Genomic DNA, 26,931 nt, shown 5'->3' with positions numbered 1-26,931 from the left:
CAGGTTGATGCAGGGACTGGTAGCTCATTCTTTCTGATGGGAAAGCTCCTTGCATTTTTGTGTTGGAGAGGGAAGCAGCAGGAGAACAAACTGGCTCTGCTGGCCTGAAAGTAAAGTTACTAAACAAGTGAATCCTAGGTTTTTGGATATGGAAATAAGTTTCCAAATGGGAGAATGCCCTTGGCTCCCTGGCTCCATGGTGTTTTACTTCCTCTGCTTTTCCATTTCCCAGGGTCTCTTCGTTGCAGAGGGTTTACTCTGGTAGGTGCATGTGAGTGCTGTGAGGGGTTGGGAGAAAGCTAGTCATGTGGACAAACATGAGACTTCTTAGGGGGAAGGCGTGAGTGGAATGTTTTCATGCAACCATACAGAGAATAAGCAAAGTGGTGAGGCCATTTTCGTCAGCCCCGTAGCCATCTTTCACTTAAAGTTCACTCATCACTGGGCCTGGGCTACATCAAAAAGGCTTTGAGGAAACGAGGCCTGGCCTCATGACCTGGGTGTGACACAGTGCTGTCGGTGGGTTCATAGCATGCACCGTGATTCTTTGGCTTTGCTACTGTGAATCCAGCCTGCTTGAACCTGGGTCACCTGGCCATGCCTTTCTCATTCAACAATTGGCTCCAAGAAATGCACATCTATTTTATGCCCTGGTGTTCTGCACTTGATGGGTCTGTTCTATCTGAGCTGAGTCCTCTCAAATCACCTCCCCAGCCTGCCTGGTGTGCAGACTCCATCTACCCATTTCAACCACAGGTGCTTCCCCTATAGCATCCCCTCCAAATGCCAGGTCCCATCTGCTCAGAGGGATGCCTGAGGGACTGTGACTGTTCTTGAGGACAGTCTGCATTCTCTGAGGATTGCTCCTGTTTCCAGTCACACCCATACTGGTGTCTACACAAGGCGTCTCCTCAGGAGTGTACACCGTGGTCTCCTCGTCAGCCCAGGTGAGTGCTTTCTCTAAAAATCACACTGGAGGGATCCGAGAGGCCCTTTTCCTATTGACTAGGTAGTGAGCAGTTTCAATGAGGGTGGGGGGGGTTTGATTTGACAATATCAGGGGACTTATTTAGTTGTCACAGCTGTGGGTGGTGGTATTGGCATCTAGTGAGTTGAGGCCAGGGTCGCTGCTAAACCTTCTACAGTGCACAGCACAGTCCCCAGAACAAGGAGTCATCTGGCTCCAAATGTCACTAGTGCCAAGTCTGGGGGTCCCTGATAGACACATAGCTTGTGATGTAAGCTTCTGGGGAAAAGGAAGGCATAGAAGAGGTAGGTGCAGAGAGGGATAGACGTGAATTATCATGTCAATAAGCTACGAGCTAAATTGGCAGGGTGAGAAGTGGTTTCAAATATGCACAGAAGACAGGCTAGATTGGCTAAATGTAGATGAGGGTCAACATATACAATTTCAATTATGTAAGTAGCATTAAGATCTGAGAACCTCAAGGAGATGCTTACAGAACTTCGCATTCAGTGGATGTAAAGTTTCAGCTATACAACATGAGTAAGTTCTAGTGATCTGCTTTACAACATAGTGTTTATAATTGACAGTACTATATTGTGCACTTAAACATTTGCTAAAAGGGTAGATCTCATGTTAAGTGTTGCTACCTGAGAATAAACGGACACAGGAAAATTTTGGAGGTGATAGACATGTCTGTTACCTTGATTGTGGTGATGATTTCACAGGTGTATGCGTATGTCCAAACTCACCAAATTGTACACATGAAATATGTACAGTTTCTTTGTGTATCAATTATACCTCAACAAAGCTGTCAGAAAAATTTAAAATGCCCAAAATACAAATATAACATTTCTTCAGGAAACCAGTCTCTGTCATAAAATAAAAATTAACAAACAAAAACCCCCAAAAAGTGTAATAAGAGCCTGGAAGTGGGAGGCCTCCTGGTGATTTGTAGGGAGAGACTCATCGTGTGTTTTTTTCCTGGCTTATGTTACTGGAAGGCAGGAGCAGCCTCATTTTTCATTCTAAATTAACTGTGTAAAAGCAAAGGCAAAACTACTGAAGTCTTATTTGTGCCACATTAAAAAAAGGTTGGGGGGATGATAAGAGGGAAGAGAGAATCTTTCATGATCTGCTATGAACTTTTAAAGGAAGTTAGGAAGGTCACAGAAGAAAAGCAAATGTATGAACTTGTTTCTTCCTACTGGCCCAAACAAACTGCTGCCCAGATCCCAGTGATGCTTGGAGAGGGAGTTACGACTTGTGGATGGGCCTCCTCCATGCATTGTCGCAGGCACAGGATGGTTCCTCCTCAAGACACTCAGACCTCTCCTCTGCCTTCAGTAAGGAAGACTGAATTGCATTCAGTAAGGGAGAGGGTATTGGAAAGGAAAAGCGGGCATGAATCCAAGTATTACACACCAAGAAAATGGCATGGCATTACAAATCAACAGTGGAGAATTTTTGGATCTGCTCACGTCGTTGTATGCTTTTGTTGGCAAGGTTAACTAAGAAAGACTTTGAAGTATTTTGTTTAGAGTGGAGGAATGAGGAATTCAGAGACTTTGCGTTGGAAAGGACTTCAGAGGGTTTCCATCTGGTCTCCCACCCGATGGAAGCATGGTGGTCAATGGACAGTCACTTTTGGCTGTCCAGCCTTGGTTCAGTGTCTCACCTTCCAATATTCCTGCCTTTCAAGGGTCATCAGGGCACTCTATTGGGCAGCTCTGAGCATTACAAATATTTTTCTTTTCGTTTAGTAGAGATAGTTTCCTGGTAATCTTACCCTGTGTTTTGTTTCTGAGCAGGAAAAATGAGTGTATCTGTGCATTGATAGTTCACTATGCAGCAGGTAAGGAAGTGCCCCAAGCTGGACTGAGGAGTCTTGATTTGCTGAGAAATAACATGAACTTGCCTTACTTTCTCTACTGCCTTTATTTTCCCCACTAATAGCCATCATGGGACTTTCCCCACTATCCCTAACCCCTGGCACCTGCTAATCTGTTCTCCATCTCTATAACTGTCATTTCTAGAATGTAATGTAAATGAAATAGTGCTGTATATAACCTTTTGAGACTGTCTCCCCACTCTCACTCAGCATGATTTGCTCAGATGCCTCTCCCTTGAGAGCTATCCAAGTTGTTGAGTGCATTAGTAGTCAACAGTTTGGTTTCATGACATGATGTCGGGCAAGATCTACAACTGGAATAGCATCTGCATCTCCTCTAGAGGTTCAGCAGCTACCGAGGTACACAAGTTGTCTTGTGTTGGCTACTGTGTTAGTCCATTTTGCATGACTATAAAGAAATATTTGAGACTGGATTATTTACAAAGGAAAGAAAGAGGTATATTTGGCTCATGGTTCTGCAGACTGTACAAGAAGCATGGTGCCATAATTTGCTCCTGGTGAGGCCTCAGGAAGTTTCCACTCACGGTGGAGGGTGAGGGGGAAGCAGGCATGTCACATGGTGATGGAAGGAGGAAGGTGGGCAGGTGACAGGCTCTTTTTAACAATCAGATCTCCAGGTGACTAACAGAGCAAGAACTCACTCATTACTGCAGGAAGGGCACCAAGCCATTCATGAGGGATTCACCTCATGACTCAAACACCTTCTAACAGGCCCCACCTCCAACATTGGGGATCACATTTCAACGTGAGTTTGGATGGGACAAATATCCAAACTTTATCAACTACTCAGAGTGCAGCGTTGAAAAATTTATAAGACTCTTGAATCAGACAATTCATGCTTGGAAAAGCTTGATGGCCACAGAAATTTATAATAGATTATCTGTTATTAAATAAAACAATAGAAAAATGCAGATCTCTTTGACATTGTCCATATCACTAAATAAATAACTAATTTCACTGAAGTGCATATGGCTGCTACACATTCTAATCTATAAGGCATCTCAGATACAAGTTGCTTTCATTACACAAAGAGGCAAAATATATCTTTGTATACCTGGTACAGGGTTACATCAAGAGATAGTGATTGCACATTGTATTAGTCTGTTCTCATACTGCTATGAAGAGATACCTGAGGCTGGGTAAATTATAAAGGGAAGAGGTTTAATTGACTCACAGTTGTGCATGTCTGGGGAGGTCTCAGGAAACTTATAATCATGGCAGAAGGCATCTCTTCACAGGGTGGCAGGAGAGAGAATGAGTGCCAGCAGGGGAGATGCCAGGGACTTATAAAACCGTCAGATCCCGTGACTCACTCACTATCATGAGAACAGCATGGGAGAAACCGCCCCCATGATTCAATTACCTCCACCTTGTCCTGCCCTTGACATGTGAGGATTATGGTGATTACAATTCAAGGTGAGATGTGGGTGGGGACACAGAGCCAAACCATATCACATATGTCTCAGATGGACAAGATGTAGGCACTATTAAGGTCTCCCTGATATGGTAACTCTCTGGCATCTCCCCTGCTTGTACTCACTCTGTCCTGCCTTCCTGTAAAGAAGGTGCCTACTTCTCCTTTGCCTTCTGTCATGCTTGTAAGTTTCCTGAGCACCCTCCACCCCCACCAACAATGAGGAACTGTGAGTCAATTAAACCTCTTTCCTTTAGAAATTACCCAGTCTCGGCTATTTCTTCACAGCAGTGTGAGAACAGACTAATACACTCCCTTAGACATTTATGTAGTCCCTTGTATGGATGATACCCTCATTAAAAGAAAATTTATGAGGAGTTAAAACAATTTTGGCTTATACTATTCAGGCACTAAAAAACAGATGAAATGTTTCATGGAAGTCATAATTGATTACAAGACGTTAGGTATAATTTGGAGCTCTGTGGCAATTCACATTGTAAAAGGGATTAAGGGAAAATGGGTACGTTAATGATCTTTACTGCACTTCCCTCTAAGACACAAATAGGAGCAGCTCTTAGCAGGATTATTTGATCAGTAGATGCCTGATCTTAGTGTGGGGATTCTCCTCGCATTAATTAAAAATGTCTTGAGGAAACAACAATTTTATTTGCAGTCCAGTTGAGGTACAAATAGCTGTGCCCAGTGTATCTGTGGCATCCTGCTCTCACCTGAATTCACTTTTGAAGTGTCAGTCAACAAGATACTTTGTATCTTGAAGTAGGTGGATCATGTCTTTAAAGTTAGAAAGGATCACAACTTGTGAGGTTGTGGCTCAATTCCAGGGGCTCTAGACAAACTATGCAACCTTGAAAACAATGACTATCTGAAGCCAAGGCCCAGGAAGCTAGTTGTTGCAACTGTATGAATGGAACACCTAGTTAGCCAAGCAGTTGATAAAATCCAGGACAGTCTGGGGGAGGAGAGTGGATCAATTTCTGCCCCACTGCAATGTCAATGAGGCTTCTAGTAGAGGACCCTGTGAGGTCCCAGAGGTGTGCTTGCACTTTCTGATGAGATGTGGTGGTCAACCCCAGCACTGGCCCATGATTCCATGAGATGTCTATGTCCCCATAGGGAAAGGATATTTGCCCATGGGGACAGATGGGGAAGATCAGCTATGGAAGAGAAAGGGCAAATGTACATTTATAACAAATAATGGGTTATAATGGAAGAGGCCCTTCTCCACTTCATGATGGGGATCGTCTGTTGAAATAAAAGGCCCCAATGGTGGAACAAGAGGCAGAGAATTTAAATTACTCAGCATTTCTTATTTCCAAAGGTGTGCAGCCAGTGGAGGTAGAAACAAAATAGAAAGTTGTCTGGGGGAAGGAAATTGGGAAAGCAGAGATTAATAGAGCAAAATTAATTCGGGTATTTCCCAAAGCCCTTTGGAAGGGTAAAATGGAGGACTGAAAACACAGTAATTGAGTAAACTCATTAAAGCCATGACAAGTCCAAAAAAAGAGGAAGAGCAAAGGGCAACAGAGGTGGTACCTTTCCCATCTGAGCCTTTCACAGAATGTTTAGAAGGCTGAGCTCGTCAAAAACCTGTATATTTAGATTTTAGCCTTGTAAGCAAGCAGAATGCAAAAAATAAGTAAATACCTAAATAGGCCAGGCACAGTGGCTCACACCTGTAATCCCAACACTTTGGGAAGCCGAGGCAGGCAGATCACTTGCGCTCAGGAGTTTGAGACCAGCTTGGCCAACGTGGTGAAACCCCATCTCTACTAAAAGTACAAAAATTAGCCAGGCATGGTGGAGGGCACCTGTAGTCCCAGCTACTTGGGAGGCTGAGGCAGGAGAATCGCCTGAACCTGGGAGGTGGAGGTTGCAGCAAGCCGAGATCCCACCACTGCACTCATTCTGGGTTACAGAACGAGATTCTATCTCAAAACATAAATTAATAAATAAATAAAATTAAATAATAAAGGAGGGAGTGCAGCAATTCCAGAGGCTGGGAGTGAGTTTTTGCAATGTGACAAGAGAGTGTTCGGGATGCCAGTTGGTTCTGAGGTTTATGAGTTAAGTCTAAGGCTGGCTTTCGAAGGAGCAGTTTTAATTTGCATTTTCTTTTCATTCAGGAGGCTGAATCTGCTTTAAAATGTTGAGCTAGCCTTGGGTTTTTGTGTTTATTGCTTTCCATATTGATGGGTAGTACTCTTATATATTAGACTAGCCTTTACCTATGATAGAGAGTTGCAAGACTGTTTTCAGTTTGGCCTTCGTCGTTTGGATTTGCTTGCTGTGGTTTTGTCGTCAAGAGGGTTTTAGCTTTGTACAGGTAAAGTTGACAATTTTTGTTTTCTGTTAGGTCAACTTGATTTTGCATCAGAATGAAGAGGCATCCTCTACTCCAAGGTTCTGAAGACATTTAGTCGTGTTTTCTTCTAGCATTCTTTTTTTTTTTTTTTGAGACGGAGTTTCGCTCTTGTTGCCCAGGCTGGAGTGCAATGGCGCGATCTTGGCTCACTGCAACCTCCACCTCCTGGGTTCAGGCAGTTCTCCTGCCTCAGCCTCCTAAGTAGCTGGGATTACAGTCTTCTAGCATTCTTATGGCTTAGTTTTTTAGGCTTAAATCTCTGATCTAATTAGAAGCCATCCTATAGCATGCTAGTGTGAAGTATAGGTCCAAGACCTCATGCCTAACCAATGTCTCACCATTGTTTATGGGATAACCCATTTTTCCCTATTAATTAGAGATGCCACTTTTATCGTATACTCAATCCATTTATGTATTGAGTCTATGTTTGGACTTTCTATTTAATCCCATTAATCAGTCTGTTGATGAGCCAGTGCAAATTTGTTTTCATTTTTGAGGCTGCATAATATATTTGAATATCTGTTAGGGCCTGGACTCTCTCCTTGTTTTCCTGGTTTAAGGTTTCCCAGCTGTTCTGTTTTTCCACATAAATATCAAAATCAGCTCTCTACCGCTCCATCCCTCCCCACAGCCCACAAAGCTCGTATTTCTATTGAAATGTTAAATTAGTAAACAAGATAGGGTAAAGTGACATCTTTATAACATTATGTCTTTCTAGCCAAGAACACAGTGTGCATTTCTATTTGTTCAAGCCTGTGCCAAGGGAGTTTTAAAGTCTCCTATTAATAGGTGCTCACATTCCTTGTGTGTTCCTACATATTTTACCTTTTATTGCTGTCCTATCATCGTTGCAGCCAGTGGTTTTCCTAAGTTGTTGTCTTTGTACATATCTGAAAGCTATCGATTTCTGAATATTAGTTTGTGCTCTATTGTGTTACTAGTTTCTCTTTTCCTGCCTCGTAATTTCTCAGTTGATTTTCAGACTTCTTGGTAAACAATCACATCATCTGCAAACAGGGTGATTTTTACGTTTATCCTTTAATTTTATGCCTTGCATTTTTTCTCTTCTATCATTGAATTGGCTGATTCCTCCAGTACAATATTATACAATGGTGATGACAGTGGTGGATGTTTATTCTTCCTAACCATTAATATTTTGGCTAAATTTATTTTATTCTATCAAGTTAAGGAATCTCCTTTTATTTCTACTTTATTGGGTTCTTATAAAGAATGATATTTGAACTTGGAAATATGCCCTTTTTAGTGTCTATAAAAATGGCTATTTGCTTTTTCCACTCAGGCCCATAATATGATAAAATATATGCCTATTACTGAGTTAATGTTTAACTATCCTTTTTTTCTTGGGAGAAAATATGATTGATTATGTTGTATTGTTTCATTAACCTGCTGCTGGATTGTGATAGAGATACTTCATGTGGAATTTTTGCATCACTATTTATATGTTATAAAATTTACTGTCTTTGCCACATTTGGTATCACTATTGTATTAACTTAATAAAAAGAATTTTGAAGTCTTCCTTCTTTTTCTATGCCCAGCAACAATTTAAATAATTTTGGATTTTCCCTAAGTGACAAATAAAAGTTGTATTTATGGTGAACTTATCTGTTCTTTAAAGGTTTGGGAGAATTTGTCTGTGAAATCTTCTGCCTGTTTTTGTTTGTTTGTTTGGTAAATAGCTCTATTTTCTATATTACTTCCATTTAAATGATCTGATTTTCTGTCTTTCCTTTTGTCCATTTTGACATATATATTTTTCTAGAAATTATTTGTTCCAAGTTTTAAAATTCATTTACGTTGGGGTAAGAAATATGAAATTTTATGCTTCTTTTTACTTCCTTTAAATGTATGATTGTCCTCATTATTCTTTCTTTCTTTTGGTTTATATAGTATCCTTTTAAAATGAAATAAGTAGTTTATCTTTTCCAATGTTTTTTCCATAAATAGCTTTTGAATTTATTAGTTCTTTTTATGTGTTTATAACTCATTTGCTTCTCTTTAGTAATTCCTTCTGATATTTGTTTTGCTTCTTTTATTATACTCTTTCTGAGTGTTTGAAAATGATGTTTAAATGATCTGTTTTCATTTTTTTTCTGAAGAATAAATGTTTAAAAATAACACATATTTAAGAATATAAATTTTCTTGTGACATTACTTTAGGTTGTGGGCCTGATAAATAATGATTTCATTTTGTTTTCTAGACATTCCACATTTTCATTCTGAATTTCCTATCCTATGTGACCAAAGACAAGTTGTTTGCAAATTTTTAGCTCCCAAAGGCCTTTTCAATTTTTGATTTTGTTATTCTGACTTTATTCACATTTTGATCATAGAATGTTTTCTGTGTTAGTTCTGTTTTTAGAAATAAATTGAGGTTTCATTTATACCCCAGTTTGTGGTCACTTTTTGTGATTGTCCCACAAGCGGTTGAAAAGATGGTGTTTTTCATTTTTAGGTTGCTAAGTTTTATGTCAGGTACCTTTTAATCATGTTAATGCGGTCCTTAAAAATGCATACTGTAGTTGCTCTTTCATAGGGTGAGAGAAATAAATCATTATCTCTGACTCCTAGTATGTTTTTATTTCCTGTAATTTTTATTTTTTGAAGGTTTTTTTTGGTATATTGGCATTTATAATGATTACATATTTCCTAAGACCTGAAGCTTTTGGCATTATAGCATGCCCTTCTTTGTTTTGTGTACACGATTTTGCCAAATTCTGCCCAGTTCCTAGTTTAGAGGGCAGGTTCTGCTTTTTGTTGACACATGGCTGGCATCTTGATCATTTTATTTGTAACCTTTCTGAAACACATCGATTATGTGTATCATGTCACTAGCGTCACTAGTGGGTCTCTCATGAACCATCCCCCCAGAATGTTCCCCTAGTATTGACCCTTCCCTTTGATCTTGGGCTGGCCCTGGACTTGCTTTAGTCTGTTAGGACATAGGGGGTAGTGATGCCGCAAGACTTCCAAAGTGAGATCCTAAGAGGTCTGCAGCTTTCATCTGGGTCCCTTTGCTCACTTCCAGGAAGCCAACTCCCACATAAAAAGATGGACTATTCTGAGACGGCCATGTTGTGGAGAATCCCAAGCTCAGTACGCTTCTCAGAGAGGGAGGGATGCCTGACCAACCCCTAGGTATTCCAGCCTTCTTGGTTGAGACACCAGATGTGGGGGAAGAAGTTACTCTGCAAGTTCAGCCCAGTTGGGCCTTCAGATGCCCACAGCTCTAGCCACCATTTGACTGAAACCTCATGAGAGACCCCAGGAAGTTCCCAGAAGAACCTGGTCTTCTGACAGATCTGTAAGAAATAATAATGAATTATTGTGTTAAGCCACCAAGTGTGGGGCTGTAGTTCTACAGCATTTGCAGGTTACTGAAACTGTTCATTGTAGAGGGCTTGGTTTTAAGTGTGTGTTTAGTACTTTTATACTTATTAATCACTATTGTTTCTGTTCTCTTGAATTACTTTGTATTTTCTGTTTAAATAGTTGTTTTTTCACTATCGGGTCTGTGTGCTTTGCTTCCAGGGTATAGTTCTGATATCTTAGAAGTGATATATATTTTTTAATGGTTCTCTTGATAGAATATACTTAATCTCTTCTTTTTAAATATATAATCTACTGTTTTTCTACTCTAAGTAATGAAAAAACAGCATTCCTTTTCCTTTCCCTTTTCTGCTCTACTGCCTGGTGTCAGCTAATAAAACAATCTTTTTAATGCTTCCCTTTGTACTTTTCTAAATGTTTATGTGTCTGCTCTTTGCACTGTAATCGCATATGGTTTTTACACAATGATGCTCTAAAGACAGACCACTACAGGGTTCTTGTTAATGTGGGGTGATGGAATCATCACGAGGTGGCCGTCCTGGGCCACTCTGGGGCAATTCATCTGCCCAGTTGGCTGATTCTCATACTCTGTGTACCCAACTGCACATATCAAACAACACTCATGCCTTTAATTTATATGCCTTCTGGTGTCCATTTCAATAACAATATTTGAAACGCCCCTAAACTACCTTTGAAGCGTCAATTCCTGAATATGCTAAGTGTATGGATTAAGGGACAGTTCCTGAATATGCTAAGTGTGTGGATTCCTGAATATGCTTTAGTGTGTGGATTAAGGGACACTTTGCACACATATGTTGTGCTGTTTTATACTGAATTTTTTTTTTTTAATTTTATTGCTTTTTAGGTTTTGGGGTACATGTGAAGAATGTGCAAGATTGTTGCATAGGTACATACGTGGCAGTGTGATTTGTTGCCTTCCTCCCCTTCACCTATATCTGGCATTTCTCCCCATGCTATCTCTCCCCAACTCCCCACCCCCTGCTGTTCCCTCCCCTATTTCCCCCCAACAGACCTCGGTGTGTGATGCTCCCCTCCCTGTGTCCACGTGTTCTCATTGTTCAACACCCACCTATGAGTGAGAACATGCGGTGTTTGATTTTCTGTTCTTGTGTCAGTTTGCTGAGAATGATGGTTTCCAGGTTCATCCATATCCCTACAAAGGACATGTACTCATCGTTTTTGATGGCTGCATTGAAGTATTTTTAAAGTAAGTTACCTCCCAGGTAATTTAACTTGCCACCCTCAGAGTACTTCAGTATGTTCCCAGATTTTTCATGTCCTAAGTTATATGGAAAATAATCATATTTCTTGAATTGGGTGAAATTACTTTTAACTGGAATCAGGTCCCTTAAGCAAATGTGTTTTAGCAGTTAATCACTAATATACTTTTCTAGACATTGAAAATTCCTGGCTGGGTGAGGTGGCTCACCCCTGTAATCCCAGCACTTTGGGAGGCTGAGGGCAGATCACCTGAGTCCAGGAGTTTGAGACCAGCCTGGGCAACATGGCAAAACCCTGCCTCTACTAAAAATATAAAAATTAGCCTTGCATGGTGGCACACACCTGTAGTGCTACTTGGGAGCTGTACTTTTGTAGCTGGCTACTTGGAAGGGTGAGGTGGGAGGGCCACTTGAGCCTGAGAGGTGAGGCTGCAGTAAGATCACACCACTGCACTCTAGCCTGAGCAACAGAGCGAGACACCCTGTTTAAAAAGAAAAGAAAGAAAAGAAAATGCAAAGCAAACCAAAACAACAACAACAACAACAAAAAGAAAAAGGGATGAATATTTAATTAAAGCTCATCTGTGAATCTCAGTACTCCTTTTGCCCATTCTTTTGTGAAGCATCAATGAAATTGTATTCCTCAGCTTCTTACCCTTGAAAGTGAGCCCATACACAGATTACTTATCCTTTTTTTCTTCTTAGTGAGGAAATTCAATCTGGTGAATCTGTTTCTAGCACCTACATGGTTGGTAGGTAGAAATGGCTGGCCTCCTCCCAGTGATCTCAGGAACTTGCTGCAAGAATCTACAAGATGCTAGGGATGCTATAGACACGGGTGGCTCACAAGAAAAGGAAAATGAGAAATGGGAATGGGGTGAAGTAACCCAGCTGCTCTGCTAAGACAAACTATTACCTGGTTTTGAAAAAGTGATATAAGGATAAACAAATCCTGGGCACATGTGTTCTGCAGTTTTGGAATTATCAAAAAAGTAGATTGTTTAGGCAGGTCTGGGAAAAGTGTATTTTGTGGTTGTTAAGAAAACAGGAGATTTATAGCTAAAGCATATAACTCTTGATTATGTAAGTGTCACTGACAATCTTAACTATTTACACTGGCACATGGTAGCCAGACAGTATGGCTTTGAAAAGTGATCCTGGATACTTCTCACTCAAAGTAGATAACCAAAATAGAGATGATGGTGAAGTGGCTTCATTTATCTTAACAGAAATTGCCATATTAGGCTGAGATACATTCCAAGATGTCCTCATCTTTTTCTGACCAAAAATTCTGATCCTGAATTCAGTAAGAAATCTTTTAAAAAATCACTTTAGGAGACTTTACTCTCTGACAAGATCTGTGGTATTTTGGATTTTCATTTGTACCTCCTTTGCTTCTCCAGAGTAAACCATAAACTTCTCGGGTCGATGTCTTTACCTTTTGTGGGATTTTCCAGGATCTTGTTACAGATATTTTTATGACCTGAAGAAATCTCAGAAGTGATCCTGAAAATCAAGAAATTAGCTTTAGAGGTGAGGAAACAAGAGGAAGGATGTTATGCTACTTGTCCAGGTCATAAAACTATTAGATGGAATCTTATGAAATTCCCATTGTCACAGGTCAAAGCAAATCCGATATTGGTAGTTTCATACATAGCTAAGCCTAAATGTTTGGTATTTGAAGCAGGAAGGAAGTGTGGTATGGGATGTATCCACACCTTGTCATATTCACAAAGTCTTCTCCACCTAGAATGTTTGCAGCAACACAGTCATAACATAAATATTTGCTGATAGGTTAACTGAAAATTCAGAAGTCTCCAAATGGAATATTAATTCTGTGGCATGCTGGGTTTCAGAATGGGCCTGCTGGAGAATGAAAATCTAAGTACCAGATGAATATTTGAAGCTGGCATCTTTATGGCTGTGTCCTAATTGAAATATGCTTTGGAAATTAAATATGTTTTTTTGTTCTTCCACTAACTTTATTGTGATCTGTTCCTTGGTTGCTTCAATTTATCACAACTATAACAGAAATAATTTTATGAGATATCGTTTAGATTTATATAACTAATTCTAAAAGCAGAATCACACAGAAAGAGCGATAAATATCTCTGGAGGCCAAGAAATGTGATCCCAAACATGAGTGTGTTACATATAGTAACTAGTGACACAGACCATCTCGGGAACCAGGAGGTGGGGAGAGATAGTAATGGCCCATTCTTTTTATAAGAGGAGGAATTATGACTAAATCTTGGTCTTTAAACCTACAGACGAATTGTAATAATTTAAAATTTTGTTTTTATCATGGGGACTGTTACTGCAGGTTTCCTTAAAGCTTAATTTTGGAACACGGAGGACTGATTTAATCTCTTTGGGAACATTCAAGTCATGCTAATGAACCAGACTGATTATGTGTTTTTGTGCTGATCCATTTGACTTCTGTTCAGAGACTAAAATGAAATGAAATGAAATTGCTTTCACTAAGCTTTTCTAGAGAAGTTTTCCGTCAGCAATTAAAGGTCAAAGAGAAAGAAGCATTTAAAATGTGGGTCGTGAGTGAGTGAGTGTGAAACTGAATTGCAATCAATAGCTTAAGCTGCTAGAGAGATAATGTGAGCCCATTGATTAGAGGGTTTGTTCTTTAAAGAGAAGTTACTTTGTATCACAGATTATTCTTTCAAATCTTCAAGCATGTCTGTGTAATTAGTGTTTGTTCCAATAGTTTCAACTTAATGTTTAAAAGATAGGTGGTTAGTTTTACATTTTATTGGTGACTTGATAGTAAGATAGAGCCTAGCCTGGATCCTGAGTTTCTAATGTGTTTAAAATTTTAAGAAATAGTATTAGGTAACTGGGCGCAGTGGCTCACACCTGTAATCACAGCACTTTGGGAGGCTGAGGTGGGCAGCTCATGAGGTCAGGAGTTCAAGACCAGCCTGACCAATATGGTGAAACCCTGTCTCTACTAAAAACACAAAAATTAGCCAGGTGTGGTGGTGCATGCCTGTAGTCCCAGCTACTCGGAGGCTGAGGCAGGAGAATCACTTGAATCCAGGAGTCGGAGGTTGCAGTAAGCCAAGATCATGCTATTGCTCACCAGCCTGGTGACAGAGCAAGACTCCGCCTCAAAAAAAAAAAAAAAAAAAAAAGAGAGAGAGAAAGAAAAAGAAATAGTATTAGCCATGTAGGAAACCCCAGTTTCTCCTTAATTCATGGTATATCTATTATATTCTTATTGGCTTTGATTATTATTTTTATGATTGAATTTTATCTCCGCTATTGCCTTATTATTGATTCCTCTTAATATTTTACTGGCTGTCTGATGGTTTACAACACATCTCTTTAATTCATTACAGTCCAAGGACAAATAATGTTATACCAACATAAGTGGCATAAAGACCCAGCAACAGTATACTACCTTCCTCCCTCTCATCCTTTATGCTGTTATTGGAATATATTTTACCTTTACAGGTATCACAAACATATAATACATTGTATCTATTTTTGATTTAGAAATCAGTTGTCTTAAAACAGGCAATGGGGAAGGGACTTTCTGTTCAATAAATGGTGTTGGGAAACTGGCTAGCGATGTGCACAAAGCAGAAATTGGAACACTTTCTGACACCTTACACTAAAATTAACTCCAGATGGATTAAAGATCTAAACATAAGACCCAACACCATAAAAACCCTGGAAGAAAACCTAGGCAAAACCATTCAGGGCATAGGCATAGGCAAGGATTTCATGGCTAAAACACCAAAAGCACTAGCAACAAAAGCCAAAATAGATAAATGGGATCTAATTAAACTCCAGAGCTTCTATACAGCAAAAGAAACAATCACTAGAACAAACCAACAACCAACAGAATGGGAAAAAATTTTTGCAATCTATCCATCTGACAAAGGGCTAATATTCAGAATCTACAAAGAACTAAAACAGATTTACAAGAAAAAAACAAATGAACCCATTCAAAAGTGGGCAAAGGACATGAACAGACACTTTTCACAAGAAGACATATATGAGGCCAACAAACATATGAAAAAATGCTCATCATCACTGGTCATTAAAGAAATGCATATCAAAACCACATTGAGATACCATCTCATGCCATTTAGAATGACGATCATCAAAAAATCTGGAGACAACAGATGCTGGAGAGGATGTGGAGAAATAGGAACACTTTTACACTGTTGGTGGGACTGTAAATTAGTGCAACCATTGTGGAAGACAGTGTGGCACTTCCTCAAGGACCTAGAAATAGAAATTCCATTCAACCCAGCAATCCCATTACTGGGTATTTACTCAAAGAATTATAAATTGTTTATCATAAAGACACATGCACACGTATGTTCATAGTAGCACTGTTTACAATAGCGAAGACTTGGAACTAACCCAAATGTCCATCAACGATAGACTGGATAAAGAAAATGTGGCATATATACACCATGGAATACTATGCAGCCATAAAAAAACGATGAGTTCGTGTCCTTCATAGGGACATGGATTAATTTGGAAACCATCATTCTCAGCAAAGTGACACAAGAACAGAAAACAAAACATGGCATGTTCTCACTCATGGGCAGATGTTGAACAATGAGAACACGTGGACACAGGGAGGGGAACATCACACACTGTGGTCAGCTGGTGGGGCTAGGGAGGGATAGCAGGGAGTGGGGAGGGTGGGGAGGGATAATGTGGGGAGAAATACCAGATATAGGTGACGGGGATGAAGGTGGTAAACCACCTTGCAGGTATGTACCTATGCAACAATCCTGCATGATCTGCATATGTGCCCCAGAACCTAAAGTACAATAATAATAAAAAAAGAAAACAAATTATGGACTTAAAAGATAATAGACCAAAAAAAAATCAGTTGTCTTTTAGAGCAATTAAAAACAGGAAAAAATTGGGCCAGGCGTGGTGTCTCATACCTGTAATCCCAGCATGTTGGAAGGCCGAGGTGGGCAGATCATGAGGCCAGGAGTTTGAGACCAGCCTGGCCAACACAGTGAAACCTGGTCTCTAATAAAAATACAAAAATTAGCTGGGCATGGTGAATGTGCCTGTAGTCCCAGCTACTTGGGAGGCTGAGGCAGGAGAATTGCTTGAACCTCAGCGGTGGAGGTTGCTGGGAGCCAAGTTCATGCCACTGTAGTTCAGCTTGGGCAACAGAGTCAGACTTTGTCTCAAAAAAAAAAAAAAGAAAAAAAAGAAAAAAATCGCTTATATTTATCTTAATATGTTCATTCCAGAAATCTTTATTATTTTGTTTAGAACAACATTTCTGTTATCATACTGTTTTTAAGTGAAGAACTTCCTTTTGTGTTTTTTGTAGTGTGGGGTGACTGCTAATGAACTTTCTTGATTTTTGACATCTGGTGATTTTTACTTATTTCATTTTGAAACCTGTTTTCTCTGGGTATATAATGTGGGTTGGCAGTTTTTCTTTTTTTCATTTTAGCATTTTAAGGATGTCACTCCAGCATATTCTGGTTTACTTAGTTTCTGATGAGAAGTCTGTTATAATTCTCATCTTTATTCCTTTGCATAATGACATAACACATCTTTTGAATTTCACTCTGGTTGCCTTTAAAATTTTCCACTTGTTTTTAGTTTTTACAACTTGTCTATTATGTGTTTTGGTGCATGTGCAGTGTGTGCATGTGCATGCTGTTAACATGCTTAAGGTTCTCTGAATATATTGGAACTGTGGTTTTTAAATTTTTCTGTTTTTTGAAAATTGTCAGGCTCTATCTCCTCAAATAGTTGTTTTTCTATGTCTTGCCTCTCTTCTTGTTCTAGGATTTTAATAATCCTTGGTTGATTATTTGATATTTTCTTACAACTCTTTGATCCTTGGTTCTGTCCTGTTCTGATTTTTTTCTCCACTCCTCTTTGTCTTAATATGTACAGTTTGGGTACTTTCTATTGACCTATTTTTCATTTCATAAATTCTTGCCTTGGCTGTGTTGAGCATGCTAATTGATATAGTTGAAGGTGTTCTTTTTGTCACCATGGTTTAAAAAGAATTTCTTTTTTTAGCATTTCCATACGGGTTTTTGGTATATCCCTGCCAAAATTCTCCATCTCTTCATGCATGTTTTTCTCGTATTCCACTGGTTCCTTTAACACTATTCAGTTATTTTTTGTCTAATGGCTCCATCAGTCCAATACATGGTCATCTCTCAGTCTGGTTGTGTTGATTGCTTTTTTTTTCTTGATCATGGGTTGGTATTTTCTTGATTTTGGTGTACCCCATAATTTTTTATTAAACCCTGGACATCATGTATAGAGAAATAGGAGCTGAGATAAATAATATTTATGCCTGGAAATGCCACACTTTTTCTAATACTGGCCCATCAGTATGGGTTGAATTGATGTAGTCAGGAGACTCACTAAATTTGTTGGAGTTGCTTGTTTGTAGTTTTTGCTATGGCGTAAATTCAGTGGATCAAAGGCTTCAAACTTCTCCAGCATTATCCTTTGCTCAGGGTTGAGGCAAGTTTGCTGGAGATTGTTTCTGAATGTTACTGCTCCACTCTTAGCCTCGGCCTTTTCTTATGTGTCTGCATTTCCAAGAGGGCCTCTCATTGTTTTTGTGTCATTGTTTTTGTGCCCCTCTCCCCAGTGGCAGATGGTGATTGCCTCTTACACGGTGCTTGCTATTCTGGTGGTTTGGACGAGTGTGGGTTTTGTTTTGTTTTCCTGGTCCAATGGGCCATGTATCCCAGCTTCTCTGGATGGGGAGCTGTGTACTCTCAGTGGCCCTGCCCTTCTCTGAGCCACAGGAAACCTCAGATGGTCTCAGTCCAGATGGCTTTCTGTGCCTTCCTCAATGATAGAGGATTATTGTCTTTTTCCTCTTCCCCACTGCCCTCGAGTGACTGGTTTGCCAGTGTTCTCATAGTAAATTAAAATTTTTGTTCCTTAGTGGAGGAGGGTATGAGAGGGGCTCATGCTTTTCCCCCAGTGGTGACTGTTCCCCTCTGCCAAGCCTGCATGGCCAAAGGAGGCTTTCTCTCATCCCTCTCTGGGCTTCCATCTTTCTCATGAGCACACAGTGGGTGCCCATGGAAAGAGTCTGTGAGTGGTACAAATCGCTCTGTCCATAATCCCAGAGATCCCCAACTTCTATGCTAGCTTAGCCGCCCCTTGGCTTTTAGGAATTCATTAAAAAATTCGCTTGATTCTTTTTACCTACTCTTACAGAGGCACTATCCACCTCCCATGCTAATACTTTTTTTTTTTTTAAAGACAGAGTCTTGCTCTGTTCCCCAGGCCGGAGTGTAGTGGCATGATCTTGGCTCACTGCAACCTTGGCCTCCTGGGTTCAAGTGATTCTCCTGCCTTGGCCTCTTGAGTAGCTGGAATTACAGGCATGTCCCACCATGCCTGACTAATTTTTATGTTTTTAATAGAGACAGAGTTTCACTATGTTGGCCAAGCTGGTCTGAAACTCCTGGTGTCAAGTGATCGACCTACCTCGGCCTCCCAAATTGCTGTGATTACAGGTGTGAGCCACAACACCTGGCTCCATGTTCTGTAATACTTGAACCAGTGCTTATATGCCATCTCTCTTTGGAGGCACATGCTGGGCAAGGTGTCAGAGACCTGGCAACAGAAAGTGATTGGCTCATGAGTAGTAAGAAGAATTTACTAACAACAGTATAGAGTTGAAAATGAAAGTTTTATTAGATAGAAAGAACACTGCAGCAGAGTGCAGCAGGGCACTTCAGCAAGAGACGACTGAGCATACCTGGTGGACTTTTCCTTAGTGGTATTTACGGACCTTAAAGCAGGATCCAAAGGGTAATTTGGACCATATTAACCACGTAGGTCAAGATAAATTATTACATTTCTGGGCATTTTGGTGACTTGATGTTAGCAAGGGTTGCACAATGAGTTTTGAAATGTATGCATTCCAGAAATGTATAGAAAGTCTAGTTACTTCTACATTTTTGGGAAAGAAGACTGGTACTGATAATACCAGCTTTAGATAATAGGAAAGTGTAATTACTTCTGAATTCTTCAAATACGGAGTTTTGCTTTGGATGGTCTGCTTGATAGCCACCAGGTGATCTTTGCTTTCCTCAGTACCTATCTGTCTTTACATTCAGGTTCATTGCTTGCCCTGCAATCTTAACTGATGAGTTCAAGGAGATTAATGATTTTGTGCATGATCTGGCTTTTATAAAAAGATGTATTATGGGAATGGTAATAATGCGCTCTCCAGCTCTATATGTTCTAGGTGGAAGCTGGAAATGCCTTCATGCTTGGGAGGAGAGAAGACACATGCATCTTCTTTGTGGTTCCATTGGAATCTTGCTTTTGTTCAGTTTGATGATCAGGGGAGTGGGGACTGTGCAGGCAGCCACAGTTGGTCTCTGCCACAAAGGTTTTATGACTATTTAGAGATGGGGAGTGCTACTCTTTCCACTTGCTCTTTTGTCAAAGATGGCAGAGCTGCCTTGCATTGCTTCAATTCATCATAACCCCCTGCCAAATCTCTGATCCCATCATAATATATAAAGATTGAGTTGACTGGACATATCAGGGTTTGTATTTTCCAAAATTTCTTAATAATGTACAAGTGAGGTCTCTTCTGAAGCAGGCACATGGTTCTTCTCAATGCAATGAGTGAAAACTCAATGGCCTATAGGGGCCAGGCGAGTAACATTAATGATTTAATTGACATTTACATACAAAACATATAAGAAGATAAACATCTGGCTCGTTTGTTGTTCCTTTTGTTCCCCGACCTTTAACAGAGACATAAGGACACAAATATTTTTCTTTTCTGATATGGTTTGCCTCTGTGTCCCCACCCAAATCTCACTTTGCATTGTAATTGCAGGTGGAGGTAATTGAATCATGGGGGTGGGTTCCTCCTTGCTGTTCTCATGATAATGAGTGAATCTCATGAGATCTGATGGTTTTATAGGCATCTGGCATTTCCCCTGCTTGCACTCTCTTTCTCTTGCCGCCCTGTGAAGAGGTGTCTTTCGCCATGATTGTAAGTTTCTTGAGGCCTCCCCAGCTATGAGGAAGTGCCAGTCAATTAAACCTCTTTTCTCTGTAAATTAACCAGTTTCAGGTATTTCTTCATAGCAGTGTGAGAATGAACTAATACAGCAAATTAAAAACAAATAAATAAATACAACTAAAATTCAGAGATCTTCTACCTCAGTGACATTTCTAGGGGTCCAGTTGTGTGGGACCTGTCAAGATATTCCTTCTAATGAAAAGCATAAATGGCTGCATTTGGTCTCCAATACCTAAGAAAGAGGCACAATGCTAGTGGACCTATTTGGATTTTGGAGGCAACACATTCTTCATTTGGCTATGTTATTCTGGCCCATTTATCAAGTGATCTGAAAGGCTGCCAGTTTTGAGTGGGGTCCAGAATAAGAGAAAGCTCTGCAACAGGTCCAGGCTGCTGTGCAAGCTGCTCTGCCACTTGGGCCATATGACCCAGCACATCCAATGGTGCTTGAGGTGGCAGTGGCAGATAGGGATGCTGTTTGGAGCACTGGGCAGCCCCCATAGGTGAATTATAGAGAAGACCTCAGGATTTTGGAGCAAGGCCCTGCCATCTTCTGCAGATAACTACTCTCTGTTGAGAAACAGCTGTTACTGGGCTTTGGTAGAAACTGAACATCTGACTGTGGCTCATCAAGTCACCATGCAACCTGAACTGCCTATCATGAACTGGGTACTTTCTGGCCCACCTATCCATAAAGTTGGGTGTGCACAGCAGCATTCCATTATTGAATGGAAGTGATATATACGTGATCCGGCTCAAGCAGGTCCTGAAGGCACAAGTGAGTTCTAAGAAGTGGCTCAAATGCCCATGGTCTCCATTCCTGCCACCCTGCCTTCTCTCCACCAGCCTGCACCGATGGCCTCATGGGGAGTTCCCTATGATCAGTTGACAGAGGAAGAGAAGACTAGGGCCTGGTTTACAGATGTTTCTGCACGATATGCAGGCACCACCAGAAAGTGGACAGCTGCAGCACTACAGCCCCTTTCTAAGACATCCCTGAAGGACAGTGATGAAGGGAAATCTGCCCAGTGGGCAGAACTTCAGGCAGTGCACCTGTTTGTGCACTTTGCATGGAAGGAGAAATGGCCAGATGTGCTATTATATACTGTCATGGGCTGTAGCCAATGGTTTGGATGGATAGTCAGGGACTTGAAGGAAGCATGATTGGAAAATTGGTGACAAAGAAATTTGGAGAAGAGGTATGTGGATGGACCTCTCTGAGTTGTCAAAAATTGTGAATATATTTGTATCTCATGTGAGTGCTCACCAATGGGTGACCTCAGCAGAGGAGGATTTTAAAAATCAAGCGGATAGGATTTTTGTGGATTCTGTGGACACCACTCAGCCACTTTCCCCAGCCACACCTGTCGTGGCCTACTGGGTCCGTGGTGGCAGGGATGAAGGTTATGCACGGGCTCAGCAACATGGACTTCCACTCATCAAGGCTGACCTGGCTACAGCCACTGCTGAGTAACCAATTTGCCAGTAGCAGAGATCAACGCTGAGCCTTCTTGTATTCCCAAGAAATATTTGTGCTGAGAGTAGATTGAAATTTATTTGGTTTGAATTTAGACAAATAGACTGGAATTTTTGAGTATTGAATCTACTTCAGGTGTCATCAATCTTCTTTGACCACTAAAAATGCCAGGAAACACTGTCCAGAGGCATGTGTTGTTCCCCAGGAGGGTTAGGGAAATTAAAGTCTCACAACCGCATCCAGGAAGCAGGAGGGTATTCTTGAACTGAAAGTTAACTTTTTCTTATATAAAAAGGGACCTGGGCATTAAACCACAATAGAGAATGATTAAAATCTATTTTTGTTTTTTTCAGGCAAATGTTGAACTTAAAAAGTGGAATGTAGCATGTTCTGGTCATTTTTTTTCCTTATTATCTGAAACAAAGACATTGGTTTACAGAGGTTTGACTTTACACCTTTCCCCTCTTGCTTCCTAAATTCACCTTCTTCCCAGACACTTTTGCAAAAGATCAGAGTGATTTTTGCAAGCTTGAAGATTCATATGCTCCCTGGGGGTAGAGTAGTGGTTTTGATTCAAAGGCCCTTGTGTATTGCTTGCATAATTCCTGAGTAGCGGAGTAAACAGAAAATATCCTTGTCATAAATAATTCCTTAATTGTATTAACCATATATTCATGGAAAACCGTTTTGCTAACAGTAAGGTCTTCAAAAAATTATGAGACACAGTACCTTCCTTTAATGAGTTTATCAATCACAGTTGAGAGATGAAACTTAGATACATGGTGCAATGTGGGATACAGACAAGGTGTGATGTCTGCTCAGGATTTGTGAAAGATGTAATGATCACAGAAGGAAAATCTTTGATTTATCTTGCTCAGGCACTTCCTCTCCAATTACTATTTTTAGCAAAATGCTTGCTTTTTTCCCTCTAGTTGCATAAGCTGTCAAAACCGAGTTTCAACACTATGAGTTGTCACATTAAGGCAGCAGACTTTAAAATCCATTAACCTCGCATCTCAGCCTGACATGTAGGTTATCCTCAGAGGGGTGAAGAAGTGTACCAGAAAAAGCCATAGGATAAACAATCCTAGAGCTACGGTTTGCAATTTAAAACATCCTCACCATACTAAAGCTCACATGGCTGTAAAATGACTTGGAAAGCAAAATTTGCATTAATTTCTTGAATAAAGCACGATTTTTATAAAACATTCAATTCCTTTAAAAAAATGTCTTGCTGGTAGGATTGCCATGGTCTCTCTCTCCAGTTCCCCAGGGAAGTTCATTTGGCTTTGCTGCTGTCAGGAGCACTTGAAGGAAAGATTTGAGAAGCTCTGTTAGTTAAACTTCTCATTGACCTCAGGTGTTCTGTGTTCTGTCTCTGGCAAAGGGTGGGGGTGGTGGGAAGTCTAGGCAGTTGTGTTCTTTCTTGAATACAGGTAGATAGGGTGTTGGGAAGCAACTTTCCTTTGTCTCAATACTTGGATCCCAAGTCCTTTTCCTAAAATATTTATACACGAGATATGAAATGAATGGCAGGTGAGTGGGTTTGAATTTTTTCCTGGCTCGGTAGTCTCAAAATGGCAAATTTCTCTGAAGAAAAATGGTATAATCTTATTCTGATCTTGTGTTTATTAACCCCACCCCATATTACATTTCTGTGTTTTACTTAATTTTACAGATTGATTAATTTATGCAGTTACAACACAACCACTTCTTTTTACATTATTTTTAAACAGGGAAATAAGCACAGCCAACTCTGTCAGTTTTGTCAGAAGTATCTTCTTGCATGGAAGAACGCATCATTAGAAATGGCACCTGAGTCCTCAGGGGACCGTCACTACTATTCTTGTCCTACTTTCACCAGAAAGCCTTTCTAATGGGAATTTGGATGATTAATCCCATCAGGAGTTTCCTTCTAGCAAAATTTGCATTCATGCTTGTAAATATAGCAGCAAGAATATTATCTCCTGTGCCATAAGCTGTACTCTCTCTAACTCCCTGTGCTAACTTGAGATTAAACAGGGTGAAGGTACAATAGGTGAAAGAGACCATTTCTACACACCCAGTGTCTAGGATGTATTTTCAGAAAGTTATGTTTTAGCAGAATAGGAGACAATTGGAACTAAACATTTGGAAGTACTGTTTTTAAAGCACAGAAGATTTAGAATATCTGGTACTTATGCTTGTTGAGATAAAATACTATTTAATACTGGGTGTGGTGGCTCACGCCTGTAATCTCCACACTTTTGGAGGCTGAGGCAGGTGGATCACTTGAGGTCAGGAGTTTGAGACCAGCCTGGCCAACATGATGAAACCCTGTCTCTACTAAAAATACAAAACAATTAGCCGGGTGTGGTGGCACATGCCTGTTATTCCAGCTACTTGGGAGGCTGAGGCAGGAGAATCGCTTGAACCCGGGAGGCAGAGGTTGCAGTGAGTTGAGATTGCACCACTGCATTCCAACATGGGCGACAAAGTGAGACTCAAAAAAAAAAAAAGCTACTCAGTTGTTAGTGGCTTATGAAAATATTTATTGCTAATGAAGCTCTAATTCTCAGAGAATATACCCCAGTGTCCAAGAAGTATTTTTCAATTCTATTACTATACCTGTAGCTATTTAGCTTTAATCTTGATGAGTCATTTAAGCTATCTCATCCCTTAATTTACAAATATCCTTTATTGTACATAAGGCATATACAAATGAAAACCGTACCACAAAATCAATGTTGAATTGTAAAATAAATATAAATTCTAGTTACAATAAATGGGAACTGTGTCCAATACACTTCACTGAACAGATGAAGAGAGTCAGGGCTGTTTTCAGCACAGATGAACATATCTGGATTCCTAAAAGCTGCAGGGGTTCTGAGAGTTAGATTTCCTCATTCTCTGATTCTGAAAAAGGTGCCAGGGAGATGAACCAAATGCTTCCATAACCTTGAGTGCAGTTCCCCATATCATAAAATATGAATGAGGCCGTGGAAGGAAATAAATTGTACTTTAGTAATGGTTGGAAGAAAAGTAAACTCTTTCTGGTTTCCTGGCTATTCAGGTTGTCCCATGCTGAAGCTAGTGCATAGCAGAGGAGGAAGTCAGCTGTTACTTTAACTACATAATACATTGTAATAAAGAAAGTCTCCAGTTCTGGCATGCAGTGACTCACGCCTGTAATTCCAGCACTTTGGGAGGGCGAGATGATAGATCGCCTGAGGTCAGGAGTTCAAGAGCAGCCTGGCCAACTGGTTGAAACCCCATCTCTATTAAAAATGTACAAATTAGCCTGGCGTGGTGGCACGTGCCTGTAATTCCAGCTACTCAGGAGGCTTAGGCAGGAGAATCGCTTGAATCTGGGAGGTGCAGGTTGCAGTGAGCTGAGATTGTGCCACTGCACTCCAGCCTTGATGACAGAGTGAGAACCTGTCTTTAAAAAAAAAAAAAAAGTCGTCAGTTCCAAAGACAGTTTGGTTTCTACCCATTTCAGAAAGGTTGTCTGGCAAGCCAGTGTTGTCTTCTCTCCATTACTACATTGTCAATAACTGTCTTTCTATATTTTCTCATTTCTAGAAGGTTATTTGACTTATTTTCAAATAATCTTGTTCTTGTCATATAGAGTCTTATTCTTTTGTTACAGTGTGTATTCCTTTTTCTTTTTAATCTGTGTTAAATATAATAAAAAGACTTAAAGGTCCTCTTACATAATCATCTGGGGATTTTTGGACACCAGTTGTACTTCTTATAGTGTTCCCTTTCCTCATGTACCTTTAAATGTTTTAGTATGAGCTCACTTTCAGTGGGGGTATTTTATTTCCCTTAGTGTTCCCTGTAGGGTTCTGGAGGGATGTTGTAGAATGACTTTGTATTTGCTTCTGTTGTACTCATGAATTTCCTTGTCTTTTGATTTTTATACTGTGCATTTTGTCCAAATTTTGACCGTAATTTCTTACAGTAGTAATTTCCCCCAAACTCAGGTGTCCAGGAAGATGGTAATAGGACATTTCCCTCTAGTAGAAAGATTTTCTAGTTGATCTTTTAAGGACAGATGGCTCCTTTAGGATTTAATTCTATGTTGTCACCTCGTGAGACCTAAGGCTATATATTCTATTCCACTAACCCCTCAGCTGTATTCCCTGAGATACACCTTGGTCTAACAACCTCTCCTCCCTAGAGTTTAGAAACCATGATTACCACCTGATAGTGGAGATGAGCTGCTAAATCAGTTGGGATTATTTAACGGCATCACCCCAGATGTCGCATAGCTTAATATGCACATAAGATGTGCTTATGCCTGCTGAGTGTGTGTATCTACAGGGAATATCCGTCTTCAGTTCTCAGTGAGCAAGGGCCTGCCTAGGAAAAGGAGTTTGAAAATGCCTTGCATTCCTGTAGGACAACAGTACATGCTTAAAACACAGGGTACAGTGCTCTGAGTCCAGACAAAGTACATGAACATTAATACCCATTCTTGCAAAACGTCAGGAAGACTTTCATCAAGGAAGGCAGCATCTGGGGCAGAGTATTAGGACAGCTGAACAGTGAAGGCATATGAAGAAGTGAATGGAAAGAACTGGGAAAGTTGGAGCATACAAGAAATGTGAGTACTTCATTGAGAAACTATGCTTTTCTTGCATTCCAAGCTGAATTATTACTTCCTTTGTTAATCAGTTTCTTAGGAGTCACTGGGAACTAATGACAAAATTGCATTGTTTATCATGGTTAGTTGTCTATAGTAGTCAGGTATATCCTCTGGAAAATTATCTATATATTTTGCCTTATGTATTTCTACTACATATTCACAACTAGTCATTTTGATATTTTTGTAAAACTTGGAGTTAAAAGAATTCCTCCACATTTTCTTATAGGCAAATGCCTGAACTGAGCAACTACCATCTGACTATGTCATTCATAAATCTCGTACTTGGAGTTTGGAAAGCCAGCAGCAGACTTTATAGGATGTCCTGTTCATGGGGTATAGATTGATTTAGGTGTATTCGTGAGATACCCACAGACTCTGTCTAGATGATCCTGAATAGCATCCCTGTCCTTGAAGCTCAGCAGGCTACAGATTTCAACAAATATCCTTGTGATTGTTATCCAGCAAATGGAGAGTTTTCCCTTGAATGTGCTGATGAATAGTTCATTAAAGAAGAC

General features: G+C 40.1%; 1 long non-coding RNA gene across 4 annotated transcripts in view; it reads left to right on the top strand.

The window, feature by feature from the left end:
• Positions 1-26,931, top strand: part of LOC108589886 (uncharacterized) — a 269,914-nt gene that overhangs the window by 199,460 nt on the left and 43,523 nt on the right. Inside the window, exon 7 of one of the 4 annotated variants that reach the window (XR_008478835.2) lies at positions 9,721-10,774. The exons of the other annotated variants lie outside the window; for them this stretch is intronic. This is a non-coding gene — a long non-coding RNA (uncharacterized LOC108589886). Of the gene's footprint in view, positions 1-9,720; positions 10,775-26,931 lie in introns of those variants that run through there. 4 annotated transcript variants of the gene reach the window in all.

Source organism: Callithrix jacchus, chromosome X (assembly GCF_049354715.1).
Source record: "Callithrix jacchus isolate 240 chromosome X, calJac240_pri, whole genome shotgun sequence".
NCBI classification, from domain to species: Eukaryota; Metazoa; Chordata; class Mammalia; order Primates; family Cebidae; genus Callithrix; species Callithrix jacchus.
This window is presented reverse-complemented; position numbering and strand designations above follow the sequence as displayed.